A 12,724-nucleotide genomic window follows, 5' to 3' on the forward strand; every position below is an offset into this window, starting at 1 on the left:
TAATACAACTCTACAACTCTAATCTTCATTAAAATCAAAAAGCATTGATAAGCAAAATAGTGCACATGGAAAATTCAGATATCAAATGCGTTCACAGCTTATCGTTACAAATTTCTGTGAAAGCTTTGAAAGCTCAGCAATACAACTCTAAACCTTTTTAATATAATCAAACGGCAAGAATTTCGTTTTGTGAATGCCATTAATAGTCTCAACAGTGCCAATGTTAGTTTCAGATCCTTCGTTTTTTGTCACTTCACTGTGGCTGAAAGCTTTTTTGTCTGCTTTTGCTGCTTGTGAAAGTTTTGAAAGCTACAACACTAATTAACTTTGAGCTTTTTCTCAATCTGTTGTCACCATCTCAGCTACACCCTTGCCCAAGTCTTTTGGTGCTGTTGTGATATTCGCACATAACATTTAAAAAAAAAATTATTTGTAATAAAAATTTAAATATTTTTTTTAACAATTTTTTGTTAATTTAAAAAAAATTATAATTATATATTTACTTTTTTATTTTAAAATAGTCAATAGCGTAAGCAGTGGTGTAAAGTGTTAACCACGAGGTTTTAATTGTTTTACAAGAGAAAGAAGAAATAAATGTTAAAACTTTATTTATATGAAAAAAAAATAAACTGAAAAAAAAAAATTGCTAACTTTTTAAATATAAATCTTAAATATATACATATTATTAACGTTTATAAAAACTAGCATTGAAATCCAGACGTAAGATAAAACATATAAAATACATGATAACGGTTTTGAGGATCACCCTAATAATTAAAAAAATTACTCAGTAATGAGCCAATCGAATTTATCTGTTATTGCAGTGTTAGATTTCATAAAAAAACGCATTTCGCAATTTCTTTAGATATTCTCAATTAAGCAGGTTAACGGTAGAATTAATATTACAAATATTTAGGATAATTATTAGCGTATAAATTTGTGTGTGATAAAAAATATTATAAAGCTCCGTATATTTAATTACTAAAAATCCTACATAAATACTAAAACTAGTTTAACTTTGTAATATTTATGTACTTATGACGTACGTAAGCATATTTCAAATTATAAATTATTCTCAAACAAAAATTATGTTCAAGTAAATTCTTAGGGCCCGCCACAATTACCATAGTAACACAAGAACTGCTTTTAAATGTATATATTTGCCTCGTTAATTTTAAAATGTCTTCATGCCAAGTAATTTTCACTCAATTCTTAATTGCTCTACTGTGTTTTAAAGGTTTTTCGATGTTAGAGCATAGATTTCATAGCCTCTTCAGAAGGTCTACAAAATATTTTATGTGCATCTGCGCAAATTTTTATATATTTCCAACCAAGTGGCATTTATAATAATAATAATTTTCAGTTGAAATTTGTGCATTTTTCCAACAGAAAATTGTACTGCGTATAGAAAAATATATAATCTAGTTTCTACTTAAGAGAAAATATATATATATGCATATTATTTTTTTAAATAAAGTTGGTCCAAAGGACCTTAAAAGGCAAGTGTGCAATAGAAAAGTAAGAAAATTGTACTACTATATGTTGAATAATATGTTGAATAATACGAGTATTTAATTACATTTTTTTTAATATTAGCTAGAAGTTGATATAAGGATTATAATAACAGAAATATATTGTATTAAAATAAAATAAGTAACCGTTTTTTTTTTGGTCTCTTTTTTATTTTTTTAATTGAATTAATTGAATTTAACATAATTCTATTATAGCTAACGACATGAGCTACCAGGTAGCTTCCTAACATTTAATTTTCTATCGATTTAAACATATAAACTATAAAAAAGAAGTGGTTACTAGTCGCTAACAACATCCTTACCCAATTCAACCGAAGGGGAATTAAAGTAAAGCGTACGCGGACGACATAGTGCTTATGGTTTCAGGAATGTTTTCAACTACAATCAGTGAGATTATGGAAGGAGTTCTGATATAACTGAGCAATTGGGCCACGGACTGTGGCTTAAGTGTAAACCCAAGAAAAACTGAACTGATCCTATTCACCAGGAAAACCAAGGTACCAAACTTTAATCTCCCAAAACTAAACGGCTAACCCAACAGCAAAATACCTAGGTGTTATCCTAGACCCCAAACTCAGCTGGAATTCCAACGTAGAGTACAGGGTAAAGAAATCGAATATAGCACTTTACACGTGTGAGTGAATGTTGGGTAAAAAATGGGGTCTCCAACCACAACTATCCAATTGGTCCTATTGAGCCATTGTAAGGCCAATACTAACATATGCGGCTAGTCTGGTGACCCGCTATGGAAAAGAAATACAATCAAACCAAGTTAAACAAGATACAAAGAACAGCATGTAGAAACGCTTAGCACCAGTCCTACTGAAGTGCTCAATGTATTAATCCATCTGCTACCATTAGATCTACACAATAAAACAATAGCTAATTGCAGCGCGGTGAGACTCAGAGACATAGGAAGCCGGACAACAAGGTCGTACGGTCACAGTAAGACTACATAGTCCCCGACCTGAACTTCAAAAAAGTCTTTACGGTACGTTTTCCACCGAGAGCCGAATGGAGCAAAGGGAAGGTGATTGGAAGATACGATATCGAAATCTATACCGATGGTTCTAAGATGAACTGTGGTGTGGGAGCTGACTTCCATTCGGAGCTGCTAAGCCTATCCCAGTCAATTCGCCTTCCTGACTATGCCACCGTGTTCCAGGCTGAACTGATAGTGATCAGAGAAGCATGCAAATCACTAAAACTCTACCAGGAAGTTGGTGCAAGAGTAGCTATCTTCTCAGACAATCAAGCAGCTATAAAGGCCTTGGACTTCAACTCCATTTCATCCAAACTAGTCCCACAGTGTAGAGAGGAGCTGCCCGTCACAGGAACATACGGGGTAATGAGATAGCGGATGAGCTAGGAATAAAAGGTTCGACACTAGAAATAGCAGAGTCGCTGGCAGTTTCCATCCCATTCAACACAATAAAAGTATCAATTGCTTCACACTAACATGCTTTAGCCGAAAGAAGGTGGAAGCAATCATCTACATGTATTACAACAAAAAACACATGCCCGTCATACAAAATCCAAAAGACGAATGATCTGTTAGGATGCTCTCGGCCAAACATCTCACGCATCACTGCAACCCTTACATGCCATTGGAAAGCAGAAGATCATGCAGCTAGACTCAACCTACCCTTCAATCCCACCTGCAGGAGCTGTCAAGCGGAAGGGGCAAAGGAAAGTCTTTTCCACTACTTATGTGAATGTCCAGGGCTAGCTACGGCACGACTCCGCTCCTTCGGTAAGCCTTTCTTGCAGCAATGAGATCTCAGACATCGAGATAAAGAAATTGCTGCTATACTTGGACTTCACTAAATGGATTTGACTTAGAACAAAAACACAAAAAAAAAAAAAAAAAACATCATTCTACGAGGACGGTGGTAGTAAAACGGTGCTGGTCACTAATTATATTAGGGTTATTTCAGTGGAAATACTCAACCACTTCAACAACAACAACATAAAAAAAAGTTTCCCATTGAGGGTTAGTTTTTCTGTATTGGTGGCGATTTTTCCCCCCTAACTAACTTTAGTTTAGGATCATTCAAAGTGAATAATATATATTAAAATTTCCTTGAGTGTGTAAACAAAAATACCAAGCGGGAACCAAGAAGCAGCGCAACTTGATAAACAAAAATTCGCAAAATCAGCTGATTCATCACCTTGAGTGAATTCGCTTTGGGACATTTTAAAATATACGCTTCCCGATCACGCGAATAATTGTGATCAAAATTTTGTCTTTGCGACAAACCACTTTTTACTATTCCTTTCCTGTCTTATAGCTTGTGAGTTAAAGTGAAACACATTTTCAGCTCGTCTCAACTGCTTAGAAATTTTGCAGGAACTTTATTTACTGTGGAACTAAAAAAAGTTGCGTAAGTCGATGGTATTTTTTTGAAAAGTCTTAAAATGCCATTACTTTTGTTATGATCTTAAAATGTTCATATGAAATTTTGGATGGTTAGAATAGAAACGAGGAAACCTAAAATAATTGATGCAATAACAATATGAAATTTCCGTCAGCGACGCAGCAGGAAATTCGTTACTCAATACTCTACGACTTTTAACGTCAACTCAGGCCTGTGGAAATTTTCAATGAGTTCCAAACTGTATATAAAATAAACACTCTATTTGTTAAGACTTTTTGCAAGTGATATCAAAGATTCCACACGGTACCCTTTTCCTTCTCGAGAAGGACGACGGCCGAAATCGTCGATCGATGAGATAAATGTGGCCCTGGGAAAGCGAAAAAGTGACGGAAACCAACAAATCATACAGGAAATTATATGCAGTAAGTTGATGGAGCTTGAATGCCTTGAAAGTATCGCGAATATTGCATAATAATTTGCAATACACGAAGAAATCTGCTCGATGGGTTTCACAAATTTTGATGGAGAGTCAAAAGGAAGGTAGAGTAAATTTTGCTTAATATTATTTAAAAAAATAAATAAACGAAGCATCTAGCAACTTTTATATGATCCTAACAGTTAACGAAGCTTGGTTTTCAGGTATGGTCTGGAAACCAGATAGCAGCCCGCGGCAAGGAGCCCGAAAAGAACTAATCCACCTGTGAAAGCCAAGCAGCAAAAGTCAGGATCAAAAGTGGTGGTCTCGGTTTACCTCACCAGAGCAAAATTTATTACCGCTATTTGGTTAGATTCTTCTCAGACAGTAACTGCAAAATGGTATACTGAAAACTGCTTACCAAAAGCGTTCAAAAACTGACTTGAAAATACGAAAAAAACGCGAAACTTCGCTGCCACATCTGGGACAGCTAACACTACCGAAATGACAAGTAACTTCATTAGGCTTTCGGGTATTTATGGAGTCGATTTCATCATAAAATGAGAGGATTGGGGTTCCCTTGAAAACTTATGGTTTGCTCCTGGGATGATGGGCCTCCCGTCAACTCAGCGAGCGCTGAGCTAGTGCGCAAACGTGCAAAGTTGTGAGATCCTTCTGGCCCAGTATAGGTCGGAGACGCTCGAGGCAACTTTTAAGGCTGCAAAGCCGCTGCTCTGGAATTTGGTAGTTGTCCTTACCGGACATTGTCTATTAGGTGTCGATGCGATGAGACTTGGAATTGCCTCCCGTCCTTTCTATAGAAGCAGTCTGGAAGACGAGTTCGAATCATTTCAGCACCTTCTTCCCAGCTGCTCTGCTCTTCTCGGGCATCGGACATCTGGACTCTGATTCGCTACACCGGCGGATATTGCTGGTTTAAATATCACATATCCAGTGAAATTCTTCAGTAGCTTGAGGCGGCTAATACGAACGTAAATAGCCACAGTTGGTCACCATCCTTTAATCCAAAACTCCTTCTTCCTTGTTTCATCTGTCTAGTTCTCTTTCTTCGCCTTTCTCCCTGTATTGTATCAGAAGGTATGAATTTTGATTATTTGTACAAGTGGGTCCCTCGCAAGGGCAGCCGTTTAACCTAACCTAACCTGGCACTGACGAAATTCGTCCATCACCACCATCTTCGGATCTGGTATTGTGTGATTTGTTTTTTGTTTCCAAAAATTAAAAAAATGTGAAGGGAAGTAAAGCTGGTGAAATGCAATTTTAAGGATTGTTCTCAACAGTGAACTTACAGTTTAAGATAATGTATAGAAATGAGTGGTGATTATGTGGAGAGGATAAAAAATAATGAATAAAAAAAAATAAAATTTATAATTTTTTTAATTCAGTTTACCGAAGTTTTGTTAATCCCCTTGTCATGAATTCTCTACCGCCATTTCTTTACTACTGGTTGTATATTTGCTTGATAGCTCAACTGCATACTACCCTGTATACTACATTCGTCTATGAGATCAATCAGGGGATGTATGAACTTTATAGGGACATGGACATAGTTAAGCTACGTTGGCTTGGCCATGCCACCCGCATAAAAGAAAACGGTCCAGCAAGACGAATTTACGACACGGTACCACAAGCAGGAAGGCGTGGAAGAGGAAAACCTCATTTCAGTTGGAAGGACCAAGTGCTGCAGAGCCTGTCTTCACTCGAGATTTCCAACTTTATTAAATAGGTATATTTTTCACTTATTAGAAACCGTTGTGGAATTAACCGGGTCTAAATGATGATATCACTTCAGATTGTTCATCCCTAAGAGCATAACTTCACTGGATTATCTTGGACGGATTCTATGAGGATAATTTAGTTTCAATAAATGGGACAACCCGTTTGGTTTCAGGAAAGCTTTTTGTGTTATAACCGACCTTACTGATATCGTAGTTAAGGACAAATTTAGCAGGTGAGGTATTCAGCCAGTTTATATAGGAAAACAGTCAAACCCCATCGCATCACTACTTTATAAGCATTGAGAACGGTGACAAAATCGTTTGAGACTAGTTTCTCATCTAGGCTTTCATTCAAGTGTCTCACGTCGTCAGCAAGTGTGGGTGAAATTTCGCTGAAGGTCATGACTGAATGGGAGGTAGTTTTTTGATTTTTATTACGATTTCGGCCTTGACTGGGACGATATAGTACGTGTAGTAAATATTTGCTAATGGACTTTCATCAAGCAAGGATTTGTCAATTTTTTAATTTTTTATATTTGTGAACTTTCAACAAAATAACTCATCTGACTTTAGTAGTTTTTGCTTGTTAACCAAAAAAATCTTGACCTTCAATGGGCAGATGTAGAAATTTTTCTGCAGCATTTTTAAGATGGATTCTTGAGCTAAGCCTCTGAAAGATTGGCAGTCTCAAAAATGTATTAACAGCAGGAAATTCAGTGCATAGTAGGTGGAAGTTTCTAAGTAAACTTAAGTCTTTTTGTCAGACATTACCATTTTATCCGAACAATAAGGCACATTACCAGCAAATACAGTGTATTTTCTAGTAATAAGAATACAATAACCACTACATACATACATGCACATGTATGTGTAAACGTATGCCAATAACAATGGGAACTGGATAACAATGAGACGAGCAAGCAAAATAGAGACGAGCTGGGAAAAATTACTACGAATTTGTAAGTATGAACGTAACAGTATAGGTATATGAGCGTGTGTGCAAAAAAAGTTGCTTTTAGCTTTCCCGCAATACATTAATGACATGTTTTTCGCCCTAGTCAAATTGATTTTGGCTTATGCTGCTACTCGTATTGTTGTTGTTGGCTAGAAAACTTTCCTGCACTAAATGAAAGCGCCGCTCGAAAGAAAATAAAAAATGGTGAAAAAAACTAAACTCAAGCATATTGCATTTTTATTTAGTGCACTGGAACTCAGTAGATTATAAACGTGAGTATGTATGTGTAAGCGCTCACTTGCATACGCTTGTGTATGGGTGGGTATTAGTTAATAGAAGCAAAAAATAGGTAAGTTGAACAATGACATACAATTTTCCGAAATTCGTGGGAAAACGTCTCTGGATGTCTCTTAAAGAGGCTTTGCAAATATGTACATAAGTACCGTTACATGCACAAGAAAAGCAATAGGCAAAGTTGAAATGGCAGTAAAGAGGAAAATACTTTATGATGAAATGAATGGAAAGAAAAGCACCGAGACGGCAAAGAGTTTGATTGCAAAGTGATTGTTTAAGCAAATGGTTTTGAGAATCCATAAAATCAGAGAAGGGTATGAGCGGCTTATATAGTAACTGAACTTGTTCATGACCCAAATGGGATTGCCTCTATTTTCCTTGTGGGCCTTCAAATTTGCACTTTCGGAACACTCGAATCTTTTAACACACGTAAGTGGATGCGAAATAAGCATCGTGGAATATTGCATTCGTGCATTTTGTGCCATTCCTTAGGTATAATAATTAAGGACGTAGTCTGGTCAAATACTCATTTTTTATAGATATTTTTTAGGAAATAGTATACAAAAAGATTTTTTTTATTTTTTTGATAAAAGGTATATTTTCAAAGGCCCCCATTTTGCTATTTTTCAAAAAAAATGTTTCCATTGTCACACCTGCCCCCTGCCTACAGAATAATAATCAGTCTAAAGTTTTTGTTTCAGATGTCCTGAAGCGCCAAAATCCTGTTGACAAGCTTTTTAAGACGCTTACTTTTTAAGACGCTTACTGCCACCCTACTATATATTTTTCACAAAAAAAATTGTTTTTGTATACTATTTCCTAAAAAATATCTATAAAAAATGAGTATTTGACCAGACTGCGTCCTTGATGACATCTACGAACAAGGAAATTTTAAAAAAAGCGACTTCGATTCTTTATTAAAAGCGAAAAACTGACAAAATCCGAGTTCTTTGCATTCCTAAGAAAATCTTGTTAAGCTCTACAGAGGCGACAACAAACAAGACTTAGGTGTTTTAAGTAACGCAGAATACATACACCTATTTTCAGAATAATAGCTACGGTAAATTCTTACTAAAAAATCTGAAATTTCGCTTGAAAATTTTTTTAATTTTTTTTTAATTTTTTGCAAAGCTTGGAAACTGGTTCACAGTGAATGAAGAACAAAATATATTGTAAATGAAATTTTTACTAGGCACCAAGAGTTGACTTGATGATTCATAGTGAAAGAAGAACAAAATATAGATGAAATTTTTAGTAGTGAAAACTGACTAGGCTCCGAGATAATAGAGTTGACTTGATGAATTTTTGGTCTATAGATAAAATTTGGGAGTATTACATATATGAGAATAAGTACAGAGCGTTTTTACCGAAGACTTTTATTTAAACAAAAAGCAATAATTATATAAATAAATGAAGGGGTCCTAGCGGTATAAAATTTTCAAAAAATCGATTTTTTTTTTATTTTTCGAAAGTATAGTCTTTTAAGAATATACCTAAATTTTTATTACAGCCGTTTTAGTAAGTAGGGTCAGATTCATCACGCGACGGCATTAATGGAAAATATCCACTCTCAAAACTTTAAACTAAAAAAAAATATATTCAATCGAATAGTCTGAAATTCTGATATGTTGTTCACAACATCAATGGCTATCGCCCGTACTATATCATACAATTATTTCAATTATTTCGTATTTTTATTAAAAAACTGAAAAAACAAAAAACCCGATTTTTAGAGTGTCAAATTCAAAACCGCGCCATTTTGGCATTTTTTTTTTATATATTCTAGTACGGGACATAGCTACAGTCATACTGATTAATAATTTTTTTGGTCTTCATATTTCAGACAAATAGAAGAGCCAAAATGGAAAACACCGTCCAGGTCTAATTTTTCGAGAGAGTCACTTCAGCGCCATTTTTTAAATTATTAAAATTAAAAACAATTTTTTTCATTTTTGTATGTACAAGAAGTTAAATAAAAAGCCTAAAAAATTTAAATACAGTTTTTCATTTTTTTATTGGAAAAAAACAATACTGTTTTCAATACCCTAAGTTTTCAATCTCTAGACCACCGGGTCCCCATAATAGGCCTTTTTCGCTTCTAGTATATTCCCATATATACATACATGCAGTATGTGCTAGAAAAAGGGCCCCAGAATTCGTTTTAGAGGCATGGTTCCTTCGGCAAAGTTTCTTATTTTGATCCCTATAATATGATTTTCACAGAGCAATGGGCGATTTTTTTGCCTACCCACAAATCGACCCGGCCTACTGTACATACATTCCACTCATTTCTTTCTTTGCTTCATATTAATGTATGGGCTCCATTTCTCATCTCCCGTGACGGTTCGGTACAAAAAGCGCTGTTTATGACCGCGTGTTGCTCGATGGCAGGCGATACGCTGAGAACTAATTTGAAGGCGACTTTCTTTGTTGCGTTCGTTGAGCTCGTGAGTCACTCAGGCTCCCAACTTTTCGGTTAATCCCACTGAATGAAAGCAGTTAATTTTTTCCGCCAATTCACGACTGGGTTGGCGACTGTTCTCCTTCAAAAGTGATTTCAGACGTTCTTCATCGAACCCAGAAGGCCTTCCGCTGCGGGACGTGTCATCGGCGTCAAAGTCACCATTTTTGAACTTTGTAAAACCTTCTTCATACACGTGTGTAATGTCCCGGGCTGCTTCGGCAGCATTTCGACCTCAAAGCAAAGAAGAGCAGGTGTCGAAAATGTTAATTTTTTCCTACTGGGTATTCCATTTTTGCGCCTTAAAACTTGTAAAAAATTAAATAACTTGAAAATACAATACAATTAACATAGTTTTGTACAGCAGAAAGGGTTCTATCGAATGAATATTTACTAGGCCGGTTCGATTTGTGGGGAGGCAAAAAAATCGCCCATTGCTCTGTGAAAATCATATTCTAGGGATCAAAATAAGAAACTTTGCCGAAGGAGCCATACCTCTAAAACGAATTCTGATGTCCCCAAATTAGGGTCGAACGAAAAATCCCACTTTGACCCATTTAGAGTGCTCCAATCGAGTCCATTTGTATGACCGACCCCCACTAACTTTGGACGGCCGATCCACCCATGCCAGTGGCACACCCCCTGGAACTTCCCTGGGGGGTTCCCCATACAATCATTTCAAAATATCACCATTTTTGGCCTTTACATGAGAAAAGAAACTAAAAAGTTCGACCCAAATTGGGGGACATCAGAATTCGTTTTAGAGGTATGGTTCCTTCGGCAAAGTTTCTTATTTTGATCCCTAGAATACGATTTTCACAGAGCAATGAGCGATTTTTAAATCGACCCGCCCTAATATTTATCCTTTGCCAACAGCAAACAAATCATTATAAAATAAAAGAAAATATAAAAACGCTATGAATTTATTCCCCAATCCATATATATATTTACTAGCAACCCGCCCAGCTTCACTCACTGAAAAAATGATTAAAATCGATCGAGTAGTTTTGGCTTATTCATTATTGCCCGTGGCCCGCACGCGTTAAATTTGGAGTAAAACAATTCCCCTTTCTTTATAGCAAGATTTCCTGCTATCTTTGGGATATCTAAATTCATACCCTACATTTTTGCATATTAACTTTTTGCATTTTTACTTATGTATTTATTTTATTTTTACAACAATTACTATATTACAGAAAGTCTTTATATACAACGTTCATAGCCTTCTTGTCATTAGACAATACAAACATGTTTTCTCTAGAGGTTACTCTTGAAAGAGCGACATACAGTTGGCCATGTGAAAAACAGTCAACAAAAACAAAAACACCCTGAGATTTATTAATGGCCATTGCAAAAGATGTCTTTACCGGAAATTGTAAGCGTTTAAATTGGAATGGTATATTAGATCCGATGGTATCAGAGAGATTCGGGGAATCAATACATCTTCTCCGGTATTAAATTTTTTTTTTTATGAAAGTTTTCAGTGATTTTACCAGCAAACGCGTGCCATTGCAAAGTTTAGGTGGACTTAGGTTTCTTAATAAAATAACAGGACAACCTATTTTCAGCGCCATTTTGTGAGGAGGGAGTCCAGACGGGTTCAAAGAATTTAGAAATTCTGTAGGAAATTGAACAGCTTCTTCCAAATCGAGAACAGTATCGACCGAGTAGTATATTTTCGTCGGCGCATCAATCTTTGAAATAATCAAGTTATTTACTTTATCTACTTGTTCGTTAGTTGGTGACAGAATAGCTCTTTCTTTAAACCAAGGTATTGTCTTATAACTTATGTTATCAATGTCAGGATAGACATTGTTGACTAACTCTTGGATGTTGTCTATCAAAACACAAAGGTTTTCTAGGTTAATCCTTCCCTCGCTTTGTGTTAATTCTCCATTGCCAACTTTTAGCAGCATCTCTGGAAATAGCCTGTTCTCACGTGAAGATGACGAAATCCTCATATTAGTTTTAAGCTCTAATTTATTGACATACGACTAAAGGTGGGATCTTTTTAGCGAAGCATTTATTTCACAACTGGTAGGATTTGACGGAAATCTCCTGAGAACAGAATTGTACATCCACCCATAGGTGCATTTTTGTTGCGCAAATCGTGCATTGTCCTATCCAGTGCTTCCACAGACGTCTTGTTTGACATGGTAGCTTCGTCCCAGACTATTAATGAGCAGTCACGCATCAATTTTCCTGTATTGCTCTGTCTAGAAACACTACAGACGCTGTTATCATCATCGGTGGCGATTTTCAGCGGGTGCTTCATTGTAGAGTGTGTGGTTCGGCCTCTTTCCAAAAGACTCTTTCCAAAAGAGTAGCGGCAATGCCGGTTGCCCAACAGCTAACGCAATTTTTCCGGTAGATCTCAATTACTAATTACTGATGTAATATCTTGAAAAATATTGTTTTTAATTATATGCTGTAAAGAGCCATATACATAGATCTATATGAAAACAACAATGTATTTAAGGTATTTAATTGGATAAGGATTAATGTTGTACCTATTTGTTGAAATCGCTTCGAAAATAAGCTATTAATTGTCGTAAAAAGTAAATGACAAAAAATGTTATTGTATGGAATCGATAGCAAACTAAACGCGCTCCGAATCAATAAAAACTATTCAAAAACTGTATTTTAATTATGTGCGATTTACTAATATAGAACCTGAAAATAGCGTTTTATTTCGCTGTAAAATTGTATGTACATATAATTACATGGAATTCAGTACACACATAGATACATACCATATGTACATATGTCCGAAATGAAATAATGCGAGCGATTCGTAAATACATACGTACATACATACGTCACCATACGATGTAATTCAACATTAATGAGGTGTGGTGAGATTATCGCTTAATGCCTGTTGCTTCATTCGGTTGACAGCGAACACACACACAAACAGTTTTTTTTGGAAAAAGAGCTGCTTTTGTTTAAA

This window comes from Anastrepha ludens, chromosome 4 (assembly GCF_028408465.1).
Source record: "Anastrepha ludens isolate Willacy chromosome 4, idAnaLude1.1, whole genome shotgun sequence".
NCBI lineage: Eukaryota > Metazoa > Arthropoda > Insecta > Diptera > Tephritidae > Anastrepha > Anastrepha ludens.